Source organism: Danio rerio, chromosome 16, assembly GCF_052040795.2.
Source record: "Danio rerio strain M-AB ecotype USA chromosome 16, GRCz13ab, whole genome shotgun sequence".
Classification (NCBI taxonomy): Eukaryota; Metazoa; Chordata; class Actinopteri; order Cypriniformes; family Danionidae; genus Danio; species Danio rerio.
In genome coordinates, this window is record NC_141036.1 from 53,819,632 (window position 1) to 53,838,764 (window position 19,133).

A 19,133-nucleotide genomic window follows, 5' to 3' on the forward strand; every position below is an offset into this window, starting at 1 on the left:
GCAAAATAATAATAATAATAATAATAATTTATTATGTTTAAATTAATATTCCAATGTGTCTTAGTAAAAAGTTCAATTATTTAATTAATTAAGAAAAGAAAAATACATTGAAATAAAATAAATGAATAAATACATTAATAAATTAATGATTGAAGAAATGAATGAATGACTGAATGAATGCATTTAAAAAAATCCACTTATTTACATTAAAATAATTTAAAAACTAACCAATGTATCTTAGCAAAAAGTTACAATTTGAATACTTAAGAAAAGAAAAATACATTAAAATAAAATGAATGATGAATGAATGAATTAATGAACGAACGAACGAATTAATGCATTTAAAAATCCCAGTTATTTTAAATTATAGGACATTAGTTAACATAAAATAAATGTAAAAATTCAGAATATGCACAGATATGCAAATATAAGAAAATAAAAATGCATTTAAATAATATAAAATAGAATACAATAAAATAATGTATTTGATAAAAAAAATCTACTAATTTTAAATTATGCACATAATTGTGCATAAATAATAAAATTATTTAAACAAACAGAAAATGCATATGTATGCAAATAAATAAATAAATAATTTATTATTTCAAAAACATATTAATATACAGTACTAGTAAATACTCGTATTTCTTTGTAACAATTAGGAAAAGAAAAGTTACAGGTCTCATCAGGAAATTCAATTCCAGTTTATTTGTGTAGTGCTTTCACAACAATTACTGTTTTAAAGCAGCAAAGGTGCACATAATTGCATTCATTTATACTGCAAATTGAAATATTGTAAACAGAGAGCTGAGCCAATCAGATTCAAAGTTTGCCAGACCAAGAAAGCTTTTTGTGGATTAGACAAAGTGTGTGTGCGTGTCTGTCTGTCTTAAACTACACTGAGACCAGATGAGGCAATGAGTTGAAGGCCTTTCTGCATGTAATGTAGGCTGATGTGATGTGAAGGCTACATGAAAGCTACAGGATAATAGATCGGTACATCCCTTATCCGCTCTCATTAAAGCCGAAACATCACACTATGAGGGATTAATGTTGCTTTTTCAACATTCTCATTATCTTTTATTCTGAAGGATGAACTGTCGCTTTTGTTCTTTCATCAGACTGAAAGTTTAACACTCCTCCAGGAATATTCCAGAATAAACTCCCACCCTGTTGAATTCGGTTACATTATCATTTAAATATACCAGCCCTGTATGATTTGACACTGGGCTTGAATTGCAGTGAAGTGCATCATTTTACACTTCTGTGACTTTACACATCCACTGCTGATTGATATTCTCTGCACTAAAATGAAGTAATGTTAGTTCTGAGAAGGCAAAAATCTACACTGTAAACGATTTCTTGTTAAATTAACAGTAAGTTACTGGCAACAATTATCCAGTAGCTGCTGTATTTCATAAAACAGTAACATTACTGTAATACTAATTACATTAGTATTAGATTTACTGTAAAATGTAATACATCATTTTACTGTTTTCTTTTTTTACTGTAACACCAATTACAGTAGTGATACACATACTGCAAAACTGAAAACAGTATTTCACTGTACATTTTTACCATGCAGAACTACGGTATTTTAACGTTACTTTCATTATTACTGTATAGTATTTTACAGTTATTAAATGTTATTTTATTGTATTTAATAGTGCTACTTTATATTGAGCAAAACATTTTCAAAAATTGCACAAATATTATTTTAACTGTTCAAGAAATACAAGAAAAATAAAGAAATTGAAACTTTAACTTCACAATAAAAGTTTATTGTGTAAACCCTACTGAAACAATAGCAATTATTCAATATAACAAAGCAACAGAACACTAATGAACAATTGATCATTAAAACCAGTCAACAATTAATGCATCAAAAAATATTACAATTTTAAAAACAGGTGAAAATACTGCTACAAGACAGGAAATGATGAAGGTCAAATGATGTTGTGGAAAAGGGACAGTGAAAAAGGGCAGCAGCACTTCTGATGATCCTGCAAAAATGACAAGCAAAATCAATCACTGGAGAAAAAACTAATCATGCCTCAAATTATTTCATTCATTTAGAAACCAAACACCGCACTGCAGTTTTATATATATAAAACACTGTTTTTTATTGTTTTTGTTGGGGAAATAGTTTGTTGTCAATTTACAATTACACTAATGTTAATGGGGAAAAGATCAGTCAAGTCAACACTAGTCAAGTGTCCACACAGATATGTAAAAAATAAAGTCTCATCTTAACTTAATGTCTGACTCTGTATAACTTGAATATCTGATTCCATGACCACACTAGCGCTTCCACGGATTTAAGAGGGGTGAACACAGTTCATTCTGACCTTAAGAGGCTACATATTAAAAATAAATAAATAAATAAAATAATCTAATTTAATGTGAATAATGTTAATCAAGTACTTTTAACATGTGAAAATCCACTTCTAACTTACAGACAAGATTACGTTAGAGAACATGAAAGCCATGGGGGATTTTTCAAAAAAAATAATGCTAATGATAAGTTACTGACATTTGGTTCGTATAAAACAAAGTAATCACTAAGCATTCATTTTTGGCAAAATCTGCCGAGAGGTGCAGCGACACGATCAAATGTGTTAAAGTTGAGCAGAGAACTGAAGAGTAGTCAAGCAGTCTACTTCATGAAAAGTTTGTGGTAATATTTTGCGGTCAATTCGTATTACTGTATTTCAATATGCAGTGATGGCATGTCAGTGAGACAAATAAATATTATTACACCTCACGAGTGACATTGCCTCAAATTAAATCATCATGACGTTACTGTGCACAGCATCAGTAAAACGTTAAAAATTATTTAAATACCAAATTTTTTAAAACAGAAATCCTGAATGCATGATAATATGAAGATTTATTACTCACTGATGTCGAAGCACTTCCAGGTCGTCAGAGATGTAGACAGGACAGAATATGTGCCATCAAATGAGCTCTTGTGCAGCCTTTGCTGGACATCAAGGTAGTATGTTCACCCACACTGTAAATAAAAAAAAATCTGGTATTTTACATGTTTTTTTTCCCAGCAGCTAGGGTAATAGAGTCATTTAGTTAAGTCAAGTGGTTTAAAATCATTTTATTTATTAAATACTTGCTTACCCATATATAGATGTAAAAGTAACCAAAATAAATAATTTATTCAAATGTGAGAGATACTAAGCATGTTTGGTCTACAGAGAGAAGTAAACATTTACTTTAAGCATTGATCCTAATGAATCTATTTCTGAACTACATCCAACCTCGCCTCGGAAACAGCATTTTTGAGCATTTAGATCAGGGGTGCTCAACCCTGTTCCTGGAGATCTACCTTTCCGCAGAGCTCACCTGCAACCTTGATCAAACACACCTGTCTTTATTTACCAAGTGCTCCTTCCTTAGTTTGTTTAGTTGCGTTTGATCAGGGTTGGAGCTAAACTCTGCAGAAAGGTCGATCTCCAGGAACAGGGTTGAGCACCCCTGTTTAAGACAATGAAAAATAAGACATCTAGATGATATTTTATATTCAATCATTTGTTGTGAAATTTAAATGACTTCTATTCAGTATATACATAAAATAAAATTAGAATAAGAATAAAAAAAATAATACTATATGCCAAATAAAATACTTCAGATCGAAATAAAGCAGGTGTTTTTACCTAAAGGTTCCTTTCCTCCAGTTAGTTTAGTTGCAGATCGCTCCACATCTGTGCTTTATTTGGTTCTTGACTTAAGAGTATCTGGTGTCACATTCCAGGTCCATCACAATTTGAGCTAGAAAGACAATATGGCAAAAGACAAGACACATATAAATACGTCTCAGAATAAAATATTTAAAAAGATACTTTTCTTTTACTTTTCTGCCACCATTACTCCATGTGTTTTAAATCCATTTAAATTTCTGTTGAACACTAAAGCAGATATTTTTTAAGAATGTTAGAAACCAGAAACTATTGACATCCATATTTGAACCAAATTTCTTTAAAAAAATATGAGTTTGTGTTCAATGGAACAAAAAAAAATCTAACTATTTTGAAACAAGTGGAGGATGCCAAAGATGCCATTATTTTCATTTTTGGGTGAACTGTCCCTTTAATTCAAGTGTCACGCATTACTCATAAAAACTGATCTATTGCTTGAGGAAAACTAAATCAAGTACCTCCTGTGAGCAAGCAGAATCATTATGCCATTGTATCCAGCCAACTGAACCAGCCGAGGCTTGAACCAGCAACCTTCTTGCTGTGAGGTGACAGCACTACCTACTGTGCCACTGCATCGCTACTGGAAGAAGAAAAAGAGGTTGTACATGAAACTCCTCACAACAAATCTGTGAACAACTTGACATTTCAAAATCTAATCAAAATGAGGAAGACATCAACATTACCTTGAATAATCAAGAGAGGAGAGATTGGTAGCATCAGTTTTTCAACATCAATTGCTGTGGCTGCAAAAAAGATAAATATAATAAGAGTAAAATAATACTTAACATTTAATAATCTAAATCTATGGTACAACCATACAAATCTGTATGGGGTTCAAATAAATTTGTATACAAATCATTCCCTACACCTGAACACCAAAAATAAAATGTACAATTAATGACACACTAACGTTATACAATAAGCTCATTAACCAGTGAGAAATAGACAATTAATATGAATTATGTTAATATTAACGTTAGCTTAAAAGACATAAACTGAATTTTATTATCAGCTCAATTTAATAAAACAGTTAGACTTGTTTCATTAGTGAGTTTAGTGAATAACTAACTTACAGTTTACAAATTTAACCATAATGATAACTTAGTCATAATGACCACATGAAGACCAGAGCTCACCTTAACGTTAAACGTTTAACTTTTCATGGTGACTTTGCCTTCATCTCAGTGTTGTGCTGAAATAGAGAATACATTAATGCAGTTAACCCCAAGTAAAAGTTATGTTTTTTTCAGGTAACGTTACTATGGTCAAAAACTCACTCAAGATAAACTCACTGTACGTTATCTAATAACGTTACCTCGCAAACACTACAAACACGGTCTGGCATCTAATAACGTGACATAAGTACCTACAACTAACGTAACTTGGTTAATTATTTAAAATTACACACACACTACACGGAAAAATACACAAAACAATCATTTAACGAACAGAATTTGACTTTTAAAAACTTACCGAGGATGAATTCACTGGAGAAAAAGGCGACAGGTGGATTTCAAATTAGGATAGCCGTTGCTTGCCTGGTGAAGGTCGAATCGAGTCGGCTCGGTTCTATGAATCGGCTCCTTAGAACAGTAAAGAGTCGAATCCGCCTAAAACCAATTCCTTTTTGTATATTATTGTAAGACACAACAATGAATCATTACTATTTCGTTATACTGCTCGGTCACACACATTTATACACATATTGCTGAATGTGCTTGTGAACACATGTGATAAAATAATTCCCGAGCAAACGGTTCAATCCAATTCGGTGTCGTTTGAGTTCTGAACCGAACCAGTGCAAACGTGATATTGATAAAATAGAAATATTGTTTTTTTTTCTCACTTTACCAGCGAAAATATTACATATATCTGACTTTAACAATAAGAATAAGGTTCGCTTGAAGTGTTTTGAGAATTAATATTTTTTTCTCCCAGAGTTCATTTTACACCAACAAGCAAATATAATGGCGGATGAGAAAAGCCAGATCATATCATAAATATTGCGTTTAATATGTTACGAAATGAAGTTTTAACAGTTTTTCATGCGAGAATGTAGTTCTTCCAAACTCAAATCTGTGGTTTGTTTTTAGATATCATGTCTAATTTTAAGTGTGCTTTGCCGATAGGGGAGATTCTGACCTCCAGGGGTTGACGGCGCTCCATCACTCATGTATCCGGCAAACCTCATGCTTTACTCGGCCTGGACATTATTGAGACATGCCCCTGTCTTCGATGACTAGATAATAAATGTGTTATGATATAAAGTTTTAACCGTTTTTCATGCGAGAATGTAGTTGTTTTAAACTCAAGTCTGTGGTTTATTTATTAAGATAGTGCGTATTTTAAAATATTGTTTTGAAAATGCGGAGATATGTGACCTCTACGGTGGCCCATATGGGTGCCCAATATTCTTGAATCCGTCTAAAGCAGGTTGGTTAAGCTGCCTTTGAAATCATTTTGTGTGTTTAACAGTCTTTGGTTACGTGAATCAATTATTTTTGTTCCAATTTACGTTTTGGTTTAGCACAAAGTTATGTTTATTAAATAGTATTTAATATTTCCATGTTACCTTATAAAATGAAGGAGCAGTGCACCCAAAAATGGAAAACCAGGGGACAGTTTTGAATAGTCTGAAGAAACTGGTTAGGTTATTTACTTCACAAAATAATTTGTCTAAAAATAAATAAACATAATAATCATAATATATATAGTGTGTGTGGAGTTGTTCTTGGTCATTTGCAGTACTGTATTTAGATGCACAGTAACTGATTTTTCCCCAAAATTCATTATAAAATCTACAGTAACATACTGTTAACCATGTTCACAGTATAGAAAAGTTGAAAATACATTATTATACTGTGAAAACAACAATATATACAGTAACACACTGTACACAGCTTATACAGTAAAAAACTGTTGAGAAATGCAGTATAATACTGTGAAAACAACAGAAATCGTTTACAGTGTACTGAAATGACTTTCAGACATGTTAAGAATTACTTAGTCGTAATACTTTGAGCCACTGTATAAACACTGCCTCAGATTATGAATATGCATTAACAGGAAAACCGAATATGACATATTAGCATTGCAAGCCTGTAGCGTTTCTAGGCTAAATTAAAATAAAAAGAAACAGCTGGAAGCCAACATGAAATCCATTTGCTTCATTAAAACACACTGCTGGTTGCATGCAACATTTGGTAAGGGAAGATCTGAAGCACTCAACTACCACACAAGGTGCGTGGACAAAATGTAAATATACTTAAAAAAAAAAAAAAAAGCAAGCCTTACAAGCCTTTCTCAGGGCACAAAACAACATTTATAAATATTTATCACATTGGCATTTATTTTATTTCAATAAATTTTGTTCTTTATAACAAGTGCTGGAATTCTCATTTGTTTGTTTTTTTTTACTATACATGTTTGCAACATTTAACAATTGAATGAACAAACAAACAAACAAACTAATAAAATAAAATTAAATTAAATTAAATTAAATTAAATATAAAAGTCAATACATTTTAATTCAAATTAGTTAATGCTAGGGACAGCCAGAATTTGCGGACATTTTTTGTGATTTCTGCGCAGAAAAAAATTGTGGATTGCATAGCTTTTATTGTCCTCCTGGCCAAACGACTAATATTGATTAGGTAGAAGGATCAGAAACCTCCAACCCCAACACAGTGGATCTGTGATGTCCTCTTCTTCGTAAAATTGGAAAAAAATTGACTGTCTAGAGGTTCATCTAACCAGTTTAAGAAAATTTGAGAGCCATTTAGGAAATATATATAAGAACATGTTTTATTGTCAACTATAGATCAAGTCCTTGTTCCAGCAAATTGATTCTTTTTCTTTCCAAAGTGCAAAGTAGAGTGTATTGTGTAATTGTACAATTGCAGTTTTTGTTAAGCCACATTATTATTTACCTTTTTATTTGTTAGTAAGTAAATTTTTTGTTTGTTTTTTTTTCTCATTGCATGCGCTTAAGTTGATACTATCTATACTTTTTGAAATATAATTTTGTTTTGTCTTTTTTTATGTAACGTAAACAAATAATAATAAACATTAAATAAATGTTATAGAAGACAAAAAAAACAAAAAACAAAAAAAATGGTGAATTTATGCAGAATGATTTTGGGAGTATCCTAACAAAAAATAAAATAAAATAAAAATAATATCTTTTTCTACTTGTATTTAATGTTTACAACGCAAATCCAATTAGATCTAATTATTTGTTAAACAAAGCAAGTCTCACATAATACATCTAATAAAAAAAAGAAAATATTGCAAACTGTATTGTAAATAGATCATTTGAACATTTTCATATTAATCAATAATTCTACTGAAATTGATTTAAAAACTGAATAAATGTAAATTTGCAAACATTTTCACAAGAATATAAATGGAATCAATGATGGGCTTAAAATCTGCAGATTTCTGAGCGTGCAGATTCCATGTGGGCCATGTATTGCTAAAAAAAATATTAATTAAAATGTAAATATTAATTAAAATTTCAACTCAGTTTTATATTTAAAATGCCATTTACTGTTCATTACATTTTTGTTTAATATTTTTCTTTAACGTTTTTATATTTTTCAACCAACATTCATTTGGGTATACTAAATACTGTGAAACTTTTTTTGCTCTGTTAAACAGCACTTAGAAAATACAAACTTTGCAGGAGGTCTAAAAATTGTAATATTATTACTAATAAAGATCACAAAAATATATAAATATTTCATCAAAGTCAGAGTTTACTTTAGTGTTGCAAAATGTATTGAATCATTACCAAGTTACTCTGGCCTTATAAAAAATAAATAAATGGATAAATGAGTAAATAAATGAATGAATGAATGAATGAATGAATGAATGAATGAATGAATGAATAGCTAAATAACTAACTAACTAACTAACGAACTAACTAACTAAATAAATAAATAAATAAATATCAATAATTGCTTGCTTGGTTTAGGCATTGTGGAGCTGTGCATCGATGGATCTGCTCTTCAGTGTTTGCACTATCAACAGTGAAGATTAAACCACACTGAACAGAACTAATCTGAACTTCATCTCTGAAAACTGGACTGGCACAGTTTTAATTGACTAGACCTTCCATGTTAAGCTGCTTTGAGGCCCCGTTTACACTAGTGCGTTTTAGTTTTAAAACGGCGTTGTAGAATGAAAACGATCCGCGTCCACACACGCGTTTTACCCAGCGTTTCTGAACAGCTCTCCGTCCACACCAAAACGCTGAAAACGCACATCACGTGACCACACACACACACTCTCGGGCAAGTGCTCCAGCATTTCTACCCAGATGAGAGCTCTGCTTGTCGGGCTGCACATCACGCATGTCCCGCTGGATCTAATCTCACTATATTTGCTAAACGTGATATTTCATTCATGTTGTTGTCTTTATCTAACGACATAGGCCAATTCCCTGACTTTGGTCATTGGAATCTATTAAGTTACTTGTTCACGGGTAACATGTTTTGGTTAAGCGCAAAGATAAGTTAATGATTAATCCAGGTACATTGACTGATCGCTTGCCTTTATTTCCTACAATGTATAAACTTATTGCATGTTATACTTTTATAATTATCGATTATTAAAACTGATTTTCAGCAAAAGAGAGGGTGCGTTTCGTATTTTCACTGAAATTGAAAGGAGGCAGTTGTTATAGGCTCCGTTTTGTTATAAATATCCACACAGTGAAGATGACGCTCATATATGCAGCACGACGCCTCAACATTTCTGCTGTCTGTTAAGTTGCTAATATTAAAAAGAAAATAGGCAGTTCCTTAAATCATGTTTACATTTTATTGTTGAGAAAGTGAAACAACGTAGCCAAGGTGATGTGAATGAAGTTATAAAGTACACTGTTCCCTTTGAAGATTTACCCGTGTCCTCGGTATGTTTTCCATATCAAACTGAGAAGGGGTAGACTGCAGCCTTGATCAAACTTGCGAAGTCTGAACTTATAAGAAGAGGATGCGAGACTGAACTGTGTGTGTGGGCTACTTAATATTGAGGAAAAGCCCCAATCAGATAGGCGAACGTTTGCAGCCCCGCCTCCGTTTTCAGATGTGTCCGTCTTTCCCCATCCACACTGAGACGGAGCAGCAGCGTTTTAGAATGAAAACGGCCTCTCCAGCGTTTTCAAAAAGCTCCGTTTTCGGCGCTCGAGAACTCCGGCGTAGTGTGGACGGATGGCGTAACCGTAGCAAAACTTATGCGTTTTCAAACTAAAACGCACTAGTGTAAACAGGGCCTGAGACAATCTAAATTGTAAAAGCGCTACAGAAATAAAGATGAATAGAATTTTGTATTTATTTTTTTATGAAAATAGATATTTCAACCAAAATATGTAAAACCCTTTGCCTCTGCTTATGTATTTTTCCATCTCGGTCTCTCCATCCAGTCAAATGCAATATCTCGTTTCTACTCTATAATCTCCCACATAATGGAGAAGAGTGGAGGTTGTGAGTGCAGCTTCGTGTTAACTTTCAACAAAAGCTTGTCTTGACAGAGACAGAGAGTTAGTGTTTAAACTCCTGTTGAACTAAAGCTTGTCATTTCCATCTTAACACTTCATCCACGCTGAATTCAGCATTGAGTAATTATCATTATTATGAGTATGATGATGATGATTAGTAAGATGCAGAGTTTATAAACCCAGGTCTGCATGCAAGAACAATGTGTTGTGATTGCATCCCAGGTGTGTTCAATCTCCAGCTGAATCATACACCTGTGACACACTTATAGAGCGCATTGGAGAAATCGATAACGGTTATATATGAGATTCTTTGCCAGAGGACACTTCATCTTCCCATAGAAAACCACCTTGTAACTGCAGGAGACACTGTAACTTTGCTGGAAATAGTGCATCGGGGCGAAAATGGATTTTCTTTTTTGTAACTGTGAACTGTTATGTTGCTCGTAATTATGTTTTAATTACAAATGTTGACTCTACAATTTATTATTTACATATTGTGTGCACTGTTAAAAGCTTTGCCGAAAACACATCATTTAGTCAGTTAATGAAGCAGCATGATTGTGCAACCAAACTGCATTTCCCATCACTCTTTTTGGTGAAACAAGAACGAAAAAAATCCATCTAATGATCCGAATGATCCTAAAGTTCTCTGAACGGGGACACAATGACAGAGAAAGAAAATGAAAGTGGACACTAACCGGCCACTTTATTAGGTACACCTTAGTAGTTCCGTGTTGGACCGCCTTTTGCCTTCAGAACTGCCTTAATCCTTCGTGGAATAGATTCAACAAGGTACTGGAAATATTCCTCAGAGGTTTTGGTTCATATTGACATGATAGCATCATGTGGCTGCACATCCATGATGTGATTCTCCCGTTCGATTACACCCCAAAGGTGCTCTATTGGATTGAGTACTGGTGACTGTGGAGGCCATTTGAGCACAATGAACTCATTGTCATGTTCAAGAAACCAGCCTGAGATGATTCGCACTTAATGACATGGCGCTATGCAGGTAACTTGTTTACAATCTTCTATTGTCCAATGGTTTTTGGAAGCAGTGTAAAGGCTAAGGTGAGTTATAATCGCGCGAACTGAAGACAGGGGGGATTTATTATTCGTGTGGTCCTTTTGCTGTAGCCCATCCGCCTCAAGACTGAATGTGCTGTGTGCAGAGATGCTCTTCTGCATACCTCAGTTGTAGCGAGTGGTTATTTGAGTAACTGAGTTAATATCAACCTGAACCAGCCTGGCCATAGTCCTCTGACCTCTGGCATCAACAAGGCATTTGCGCCCACAGAGCTGCTGCTCACTGGATATTTTCTCTTTTCCAGGTCATTCTCTGTAAAATCTAGATATAGTTGTGTGTGAAAATCCCCGTAGATCAGCAGTTTCTGAAATACTCAGCCCATCTGGCACCAACAACTATGCCACATTCAAAATCACTTAAATCACCTTTCTTCTCCATTCATATGCTCGGTTTGAACTGCAGCAGATCGTCTTGACCATGTCTACATGCCTAAATGCATTGAGTTGCTGCCATGTGATTGACTCATTAGAAATGTGTTTACGAGCAGTTGGACAGGTGTACCTAATAAAGTGGCCAGTGAGTGTACTATATATCCAACTTATGGGTTTTAGTCATGACTGCATTCACAACATGTACTTTAAGCATTCATCTCTATGTGCTTTAAGGGTACAAAAGCACTTGTGTGACTGATCAATTTAAAAATATTGATTTTTTGGGGGGGCTAAAAGCTTCCAAATTGCTAAACAATGAAATTATTGAAATTCTTTAAACATTGTGTATGGTAACATTAAGAGAAAAGATTATGAATGTTTTACACAATGTGTTATAGCATGTTTAAACACTTAACTTTCTAAGTGCGTTAGGAATTTCAGTCTTTGGCTCTTTGTTCCATTTAAGACACAAAAGTACACTGATTGAAACTCTCATGTCCAAAAAATAGCCAATGCTTTCTGCTGCTCTCATAGACTTTTCGATTCAGATATGAAACTTAAACTTTTAGGGTGGAATTAATGATTCAAATAAACTGAAATTTGAGGCAGCACAGTGGCTTAGTGGTTAGCACTGTCGCCTCACAGTAAGAGGGTCACTGGTTTAAGTCTCAGCTGGGCCAGTTGGCATTTCTGTGTGGAGTTTGCATGTTCTCCCTGTGTTGGTGTCGGTTTCCTCTGGGTGCATTGGTTTCCCCCACAGTACAAAGACATGCGCTATAGGTGAATTGGGTAAACAAAATGGGCCGTAGTGTATGAGTGAATGTGAGAGCGCTTGGGTGTTTCCAAGTACTGATTTCCAGCTGGAAGGGCATCCGCTGCATGAAACATATGCTGCAACCGTTGCCGGTTCATTCCGCTGTGGCGACCCCTGATAATCAGGGACTATGCCGAAGGAAAATAAATTAATGAATGCACTAATGAACTTGGTGGATTGAACATAAAACAATTTTGTCCCAAAGAAATCTCAAGAGTTGTGTCCTATCAGCTCATTTTATTTAAGTTCTTATTAGTTTTTTACAAATATCCATTTACATTTAAGTTTAATTTGCATAAAACTATTTAAATGTCCCAAAAATATTAAGAATTGTGTTGTTTCAGCTAATTTTACATGAGTTAAATTAGTTTTTTACAAATTTAAGTGAATTAAACAAACCGATTAAGTTTTCCCAAATAATATTTGGAATTTCTGTTTCAGCTCATTTAAATAGGTGAATGAATTAGTTTTTACAAATTTAAGTGTATTGAACCCTTTTTACCTACGACTGCAGGCACACGAATGGATCCAACACTAATCATCAAATTTGCAGATGACAACAATGATGAGACTGCCTACAGGGTGAGGAAACAGCATCTGGCCACTTGGTGTGCAGACAATAGCTTGCTCCTTAACACCACTAAGACCAAGGAGCTCATTGTGGACTTCAGGAAGGGACGAGTAGGATCATATGATCCTATTCACATGAATGGATTGGCAGTTGACAGTTGCTTATCCTTCAAGTTCCTGGGGACCCACATCTCAAAAGACCTGTCCAACACCTCCAGCCTGGTCAAGAGTGCTCACCAGAGCCTTTCTTTCTTAAGGCAACTTAAGAAGAACCAGCTGTCATTAGCCGTCTTTTGTGAATTTTATTGCTGCACAATAGAGAGCATCCTGACCAACTGTCACAGTCTGGTATGGAAGCTTCTCTGTGGCTGAGCGTAACCATACGTTCACACCGAAAGCGGCAAGAGCGTCAAAGTAGCCGGAAGTCATTCATTTTCAATGAGAGCCGGCGGCGATAAGCGGCGAGGAGCAGTGCGGCGCGTCTTCGCCGGCGTGAGCGTCGAGGAGAGTTGAAATGAAGTCAACTTTATGGTAATGAGCTATGACGCGGTTCGGCGGCAAGCAATCAGAATGAAGACGTCCATCGCTTGATAGCAGTTCAGAGAACACAGACCTGTGAACTTTGGTTCCGACCACAGTTGTTCCCAAGGGTTTGATTATTGCGGTCGCCGGATTTCCAATTATTTAAAATTTTTTTCTTACAGGAACATGCATTAAATAAGTTACTGGCTAGTTACTGATGTTCATTAGTGTTATATATTTATCTTAAAAAAAGCGGAAATCTCACGCGATGTGACAGTACAAAACAGTACTGCTGCTTCAGGATATTTCAGACATATGGACACATATTGGATAAATAGAGCAAAGCCACACGCAACTTGATCTTCCATTGTTGTATGAATTTGATAAGAAGTGCGCAACATTTTCACGCTAGAAACATGTTTTATGCAGGAATGTAACTGATATGCTGCAACGGCTCCTTTAAATATGAGATCAATGTAGCGAGTTTTGACGCTCTCGCCGCAGGAGCTGAAGGCAGAGAGCGTTGTGGCCAGGGCGGCCAGAGCGACCTTGGACGCTCTCGCTGCTTTCGCTGTGAACGTACGGTAAGGCATTGCAGCAGGTGGTGAAAACTGCCCAATGCATCACAGGGAGCCATTGAGGAGATCCGGAAGAAACACTTTCTGCGCCAAGCACGCAGTATTCTTAAGGACTCCTCTCACCCTGCTCACCCTTTTTCCCCAGAGCTGTCTCCCTTTTGAACTTTGACCCCCACTGATTATTTTGCCCCCTCATACACAACCACACTCTCCTCATAACATATACTACCCATAATCACTGCACTATTTAATATTTGCACATTTGCACATATACCTCTTATATATAATATTAACCAGTACTCATATTCATCTATTGTAAATCTTTGTTCATAGCCAATACAACCTGTAAATAATGTTCACAGTACATCCTTGTGTAAATATCATCATAGTTTTTCTATAACTGCACTTTATAACTTATACCTATTTCCTGCACTTGCTGCTATTGCACTTGTGGTTAGATCTAAACTGCATTTTGTTGCTTTGTACCTGTACATGTTTAATGACAATACAATTAAACCTAATCTGATCTAATTTAAAAATGAATCAAAGCAATTAAGTTGTCCCAAAAAAACTAAGTATTGTTTTCTTTCAGCTCATTTAAAATAAGTTGTTTGAACAAACAGCAAAATATACATATTTTTTGGAGTGTATGATGTGCCCGTCTGCTATGCCACTGCACTCAAACACTCAACAGAAACATGCGATTGGTAATAATAAGAAAGAAACAATGCGCAAAAAGAAATCTGATGCAACCTGCACAGATCCAAGTGTAACGTGGCCGACGGCCTGACACGTCTTTATTCATATTCACATGTCACTTTAATCTTGACACCCGTAATAGTTTCGCTTAAACGTGCTGCGACATTTACCTTAAAACCGTAGGCCATTTTATTTTGGTGCCAATTTGAACACAAACCTCCATTAATTTACAACGAGCATAATGAAATCAGTTAGTCGTAACAGCAAAAGTCTTTAACAAGATCCACAGAAACTGCCTCTGCATGAACTTTGGTGCAGGCGTTGCGACTGGCAGCCCGTAGGTCTTCAATTCAAGAGCCTTTGAAATGATAATGTGCCTTCCACTATATACATTACATTTTTATGCTGGATTTCAGCATTCATGCTTGGGATATTGCTCAGAGACAAACAGCTACTCTGTGAAAATGGGTTTGATGTACTCTGTTTTTTTTAGGAACCGGCTGTTAAATGAGCAAGGAGGTAAGCAGAGATAAGATAACGCTCGCTTTTGCCATGCAAGACACTAAACCGTCAACACCGAGGCGAACATCTCGACGCATTCTGCGGGGTTTCAAGCTGTCACTTTCTCCAGAAGTACAGTAAAGTCAGATTTATCAGCCCTCCTGTATAATATTATTTCCCAAATTTCTGTGTAATGGAGAGAAGATTTTTTCAACACATTTCTGAACATGATAGTTTTAATAACTCATTTCTAAAAACTAATTTATTTTATCTTTGCCTTGATGGCAATAAATGATATTTTACTAGACATTTTTCAAGATACCAGCATTCAGCTTAAAGTGATATTTAGTTTAATTTCATTCATGTTTATTTCTATAGCGCTTTTGTAACCCCGTCGGTCCTACTGCACCCAACCAGCTTTGAGCTGGGCGACTGTCCACATCGGAGTCAGTTGCTCTAACAAGGAGGCTAATGACCATGGCCTCTAGAGTCCGTCGCTAGAGCACCTTTTAAAGGTAGGAGGAGTGAGGTTTACCTGCACAGAACTTCACTAGCTGATGTCCGTTACACTCACCCACCTAAACCTCACTCCCACCCGGGTCACGGCACCAATGCAACCCCGCTGGTCCTACTGCACCCAACTCGCTCTAAGCTGGGATAGAACAGGCGACCTTCCGCATGGGAGTTGGTTGCTGTAAAAAGGAGGCTAAAGACCATGGCCTCAAGGGTCTGTAGCTAGAGCACTTTTTAGAGGTCAGAGGAGTGAAGTTTTAACATCATAGCACTTCACTAGCTTGCCTCCGTTACACTTTTAGAATGTAGATTGTCAAAGCAGCTTAACATAGAAGTTCTAGTCAACTGAAAGTGTGTCAGTCCAGTTTTCAGAGTTTAGTTCGGTTTAGTGTAGTTTAATTTTCACTGCTGAAAATCCAAACACTGAAGAGCAAATCCATCGATGCCAAACCAAGCAAGGCAGTTGGCACATTGGCAAGGAACAAACTTCACCAATTGACGAAAGTGAAGGAAACCAAAAACCTTGAGAGAAACCAGGCTCAGTTGGGCATGACCATTTCTCCTCTGGCCAAACGTCTTGTGCAGAGCTGCAGTAGAGGTGCCGGAGGCAGGGGAATGCTGGACATCCATCATGGAGAAAGTGCAAGTGTGAGTAGGTCACCGGCTGGTCTTCAGGTTGGCCCACCGGATCAATCCGGACATACCTCTGTCACTGGGGTGTCATACTTTCCACTCCTCCATGACCACCACAGCATCTGCTCAGGATACAGCCTGGTCCAAGATTATGGAGACCTCTAAAAGTCCTCTATGGTTGCCATCATCTCTTCATATGTGTTGTCTTTGAGGTCCTCGATGGTTGACATCATCTCTTTACAGGTCTTGGATCACATCACTGGCACTGCACAATCTCTAGAGGTTTTATTTATTTAAAGGGTTAACTAGGTTAATTAGGGAAGTCATTTATGATGTTGGCTTGTTCTGTTAATAATTACGGAAAAAAAGATATTGCTTAAGAAGGCTAATAATATTGACCTTAAAGACCCCTTATTATGCATTATAAAAGGTCATATTTTTAATTTTGGAGACTCCAACAACAGACCGATATGCATGCAAGGGCAAAAACACTTTCATTGTCTTATAATATGCAAATATTTTTACCTAATTATCCCAACAACTTCCATATGAATTCCCCTCCTTATAAGGGAGCTACTCTGCGCTGATTAGTCCGATGACCCAGTCTGTTTTCATTGGTTAACTGTGTTCAGTGCAACACAGAGAGAAACACCCACCATGGCTATGAAGTAGCAGAGAGTGTGTGAGAGCCCAATGCAGGAATGCAAGGAAGCAATGCAGTTAAACACTCCACTCTTAACCTTAACCCCAAGTAATAACGACACACAGTCAGTATTAATCCACACAGTGGCAAAAGCTGAGCTGTTTTGAAATTTGACCGCACCGCGTGTGTGAGGAACAGCTGATGATGGCTATAGCAAAGGCAAACGACAGAGGATTGTGAGTTCAGAAACGCATTTAACTCGGTAAAGGAAGCTTGCGTCGCGTTTTCAATGTGGTTTTGGACACAATACGTGAACAGCCCCATGATGGTTTAATCTGAGACATACAGTACAAGCACCGTTCTATAATAGATAAGTGATTACAAGCCACGCGGAGGGATTACAAGTTACAACACACTATTAAACACATATTTTGCAAACTACAGAAAACAAGAGTGCAAACAATTTAATTACACTTAAATATTATGATCCGGAGGAAGAAGAATCTGCTCCATATGAACTAACAGTTACTAAGTCCCTGTCAAAGTATGACAAAGTCCCATCTCTGCTGCTCCTTCCTTTACTAACAAACGGCTGATGAATCTTGCATTGCAACGTAGGTTATTGTTTCAAAAGTCAGAAAAATGACAGGAACAAACACATGATTGGCTATACTATGGTATAATAATAATAAATAATAATAATAATTCGTTACATTTATATAGCGCTTTTCTGGGCACTCAAAGCGCTTTACACAATGGGGGGGGGGATCTCCTCATCCACCACCAGTGTGCAGCATCCACCTGGATGACGCGACGGCAGCCATTTTGCGCCAGACCGCACACCACACACCAGCTGATTGGTGGAGAGGAGACAGAGTGATGATATGCCAATCATGATATGGGGAGGGTTAGGAGGCCATGATGGACAGAGGCCAGTGGGCAGATTTGGCCATGATGCCGGGGTTAAACCCCTACTCTTTTTCGAAGGACATCCTGGGATTTTTAACGACCACAGAGAGTCGGGACCTCGGTTTAACGTCTCATCCGAAAGACGGATTGTTGTAAAAATGAAGCAACCAAATCTCCATCTGTCAGTGATCGTCATCTTCGTGTCATGATCAGTCTTGTGATCGCCCGCGCTCAGAGTACCACATCGACGTTGATGTGTTCAGGCAAAAGATCCGAACCCAACCTGATTCATTTGTTTGACTCTGAGTCGACAATTTTGCTAAAGAATCAATAGTTTTGAACACAGTGTTCTTGCAGATTTAAACCTCAGCTGTTTTCATTCACTTAGTGCTGTTACACACTGCATGGATGGACATTTTCAAAAACCCATAATAGGGAATCTTTAAAATGTTTTTAAAAAATTATAAAACTGCTTTTATTCTAGCCAAAATAAAAAAAAACAAAGACTTTCTCCAGACTAAAAAATATTATACTGTGATAAATGTATTGCAGTTAAACACCATTTGGGAAATATTTGAAAATATTCACAGGAGGGCTAATCATTTTGACTTCAACTGTATATTCCTCACAGGGTTGATATATTGACAGACGACAGATTTTCTGGGGAACATGTGTCCGACAAGCAGTCAAACGGTGGAAACTGCAAGCGCGGCAGGAATGTGAAGGCTTTTGAGAGCATGTCCCCCCTCCCTCTTCCTCAATATAGCGCTTTCCATCTGGATTGGGAAGATATGTGCCATTCGAGTGTGCTGAAGAGGGAGTCTTGGATGAGCTCCTGCATCAAGAGAATGGGCAGGTTCTCTGAGGAAACGGGATCAAAGGACCATCTGCCCGTCTGAGGGTCCTGCTCCTCTCTCAGAGTGACCGGAGAACAGGAAGGACCATGCAGGAGACACATTGAAGCCACGTTTCTTCATTGCTTGAATGATATGGCATCGGTGTGCATACAGTACATTTTATATTCAAAATATATCACGATGGGAAGTCCCGTCATTCACTGAATGTTCTGGCAAGGTTTATTTAA

General features: G+C 36.4%; 1 protein-coding gene and 1 long non-coding RNA gene across 3 annotated transcripts in view; both read right to left on the reverse strand.

Moving 5' to 3' along the window:
* Nucleotides 1–19,133, reverse strand: part of csmd3a (CUB and Sushi multiple domains 3a) — a 647,261-nt gene that overhangs the window by 498,592 nt on the left and 129,536 nt on the right. The gene's annotated exons all lie outside the window — the stretch shown is intronic.
* Nucleotides 1,340–5,307, reverse strand: LOC147840433 (uncharacterized). The gene is made up of 7 exons (XR_015512254.2): nt 5,184–5,307; nt 4,847–4,902; nt 4,394–4,453; nt 4,169–4,290; nt 3,669–3,783; nt 2,902–3,013; nt 1,340–2,003 (listed from the first exon to the last, which is right to left on the reverse strand). It is a non-coding gene; the product is annotated as an uncharacterized LOC147840433 (long non-coding RNA).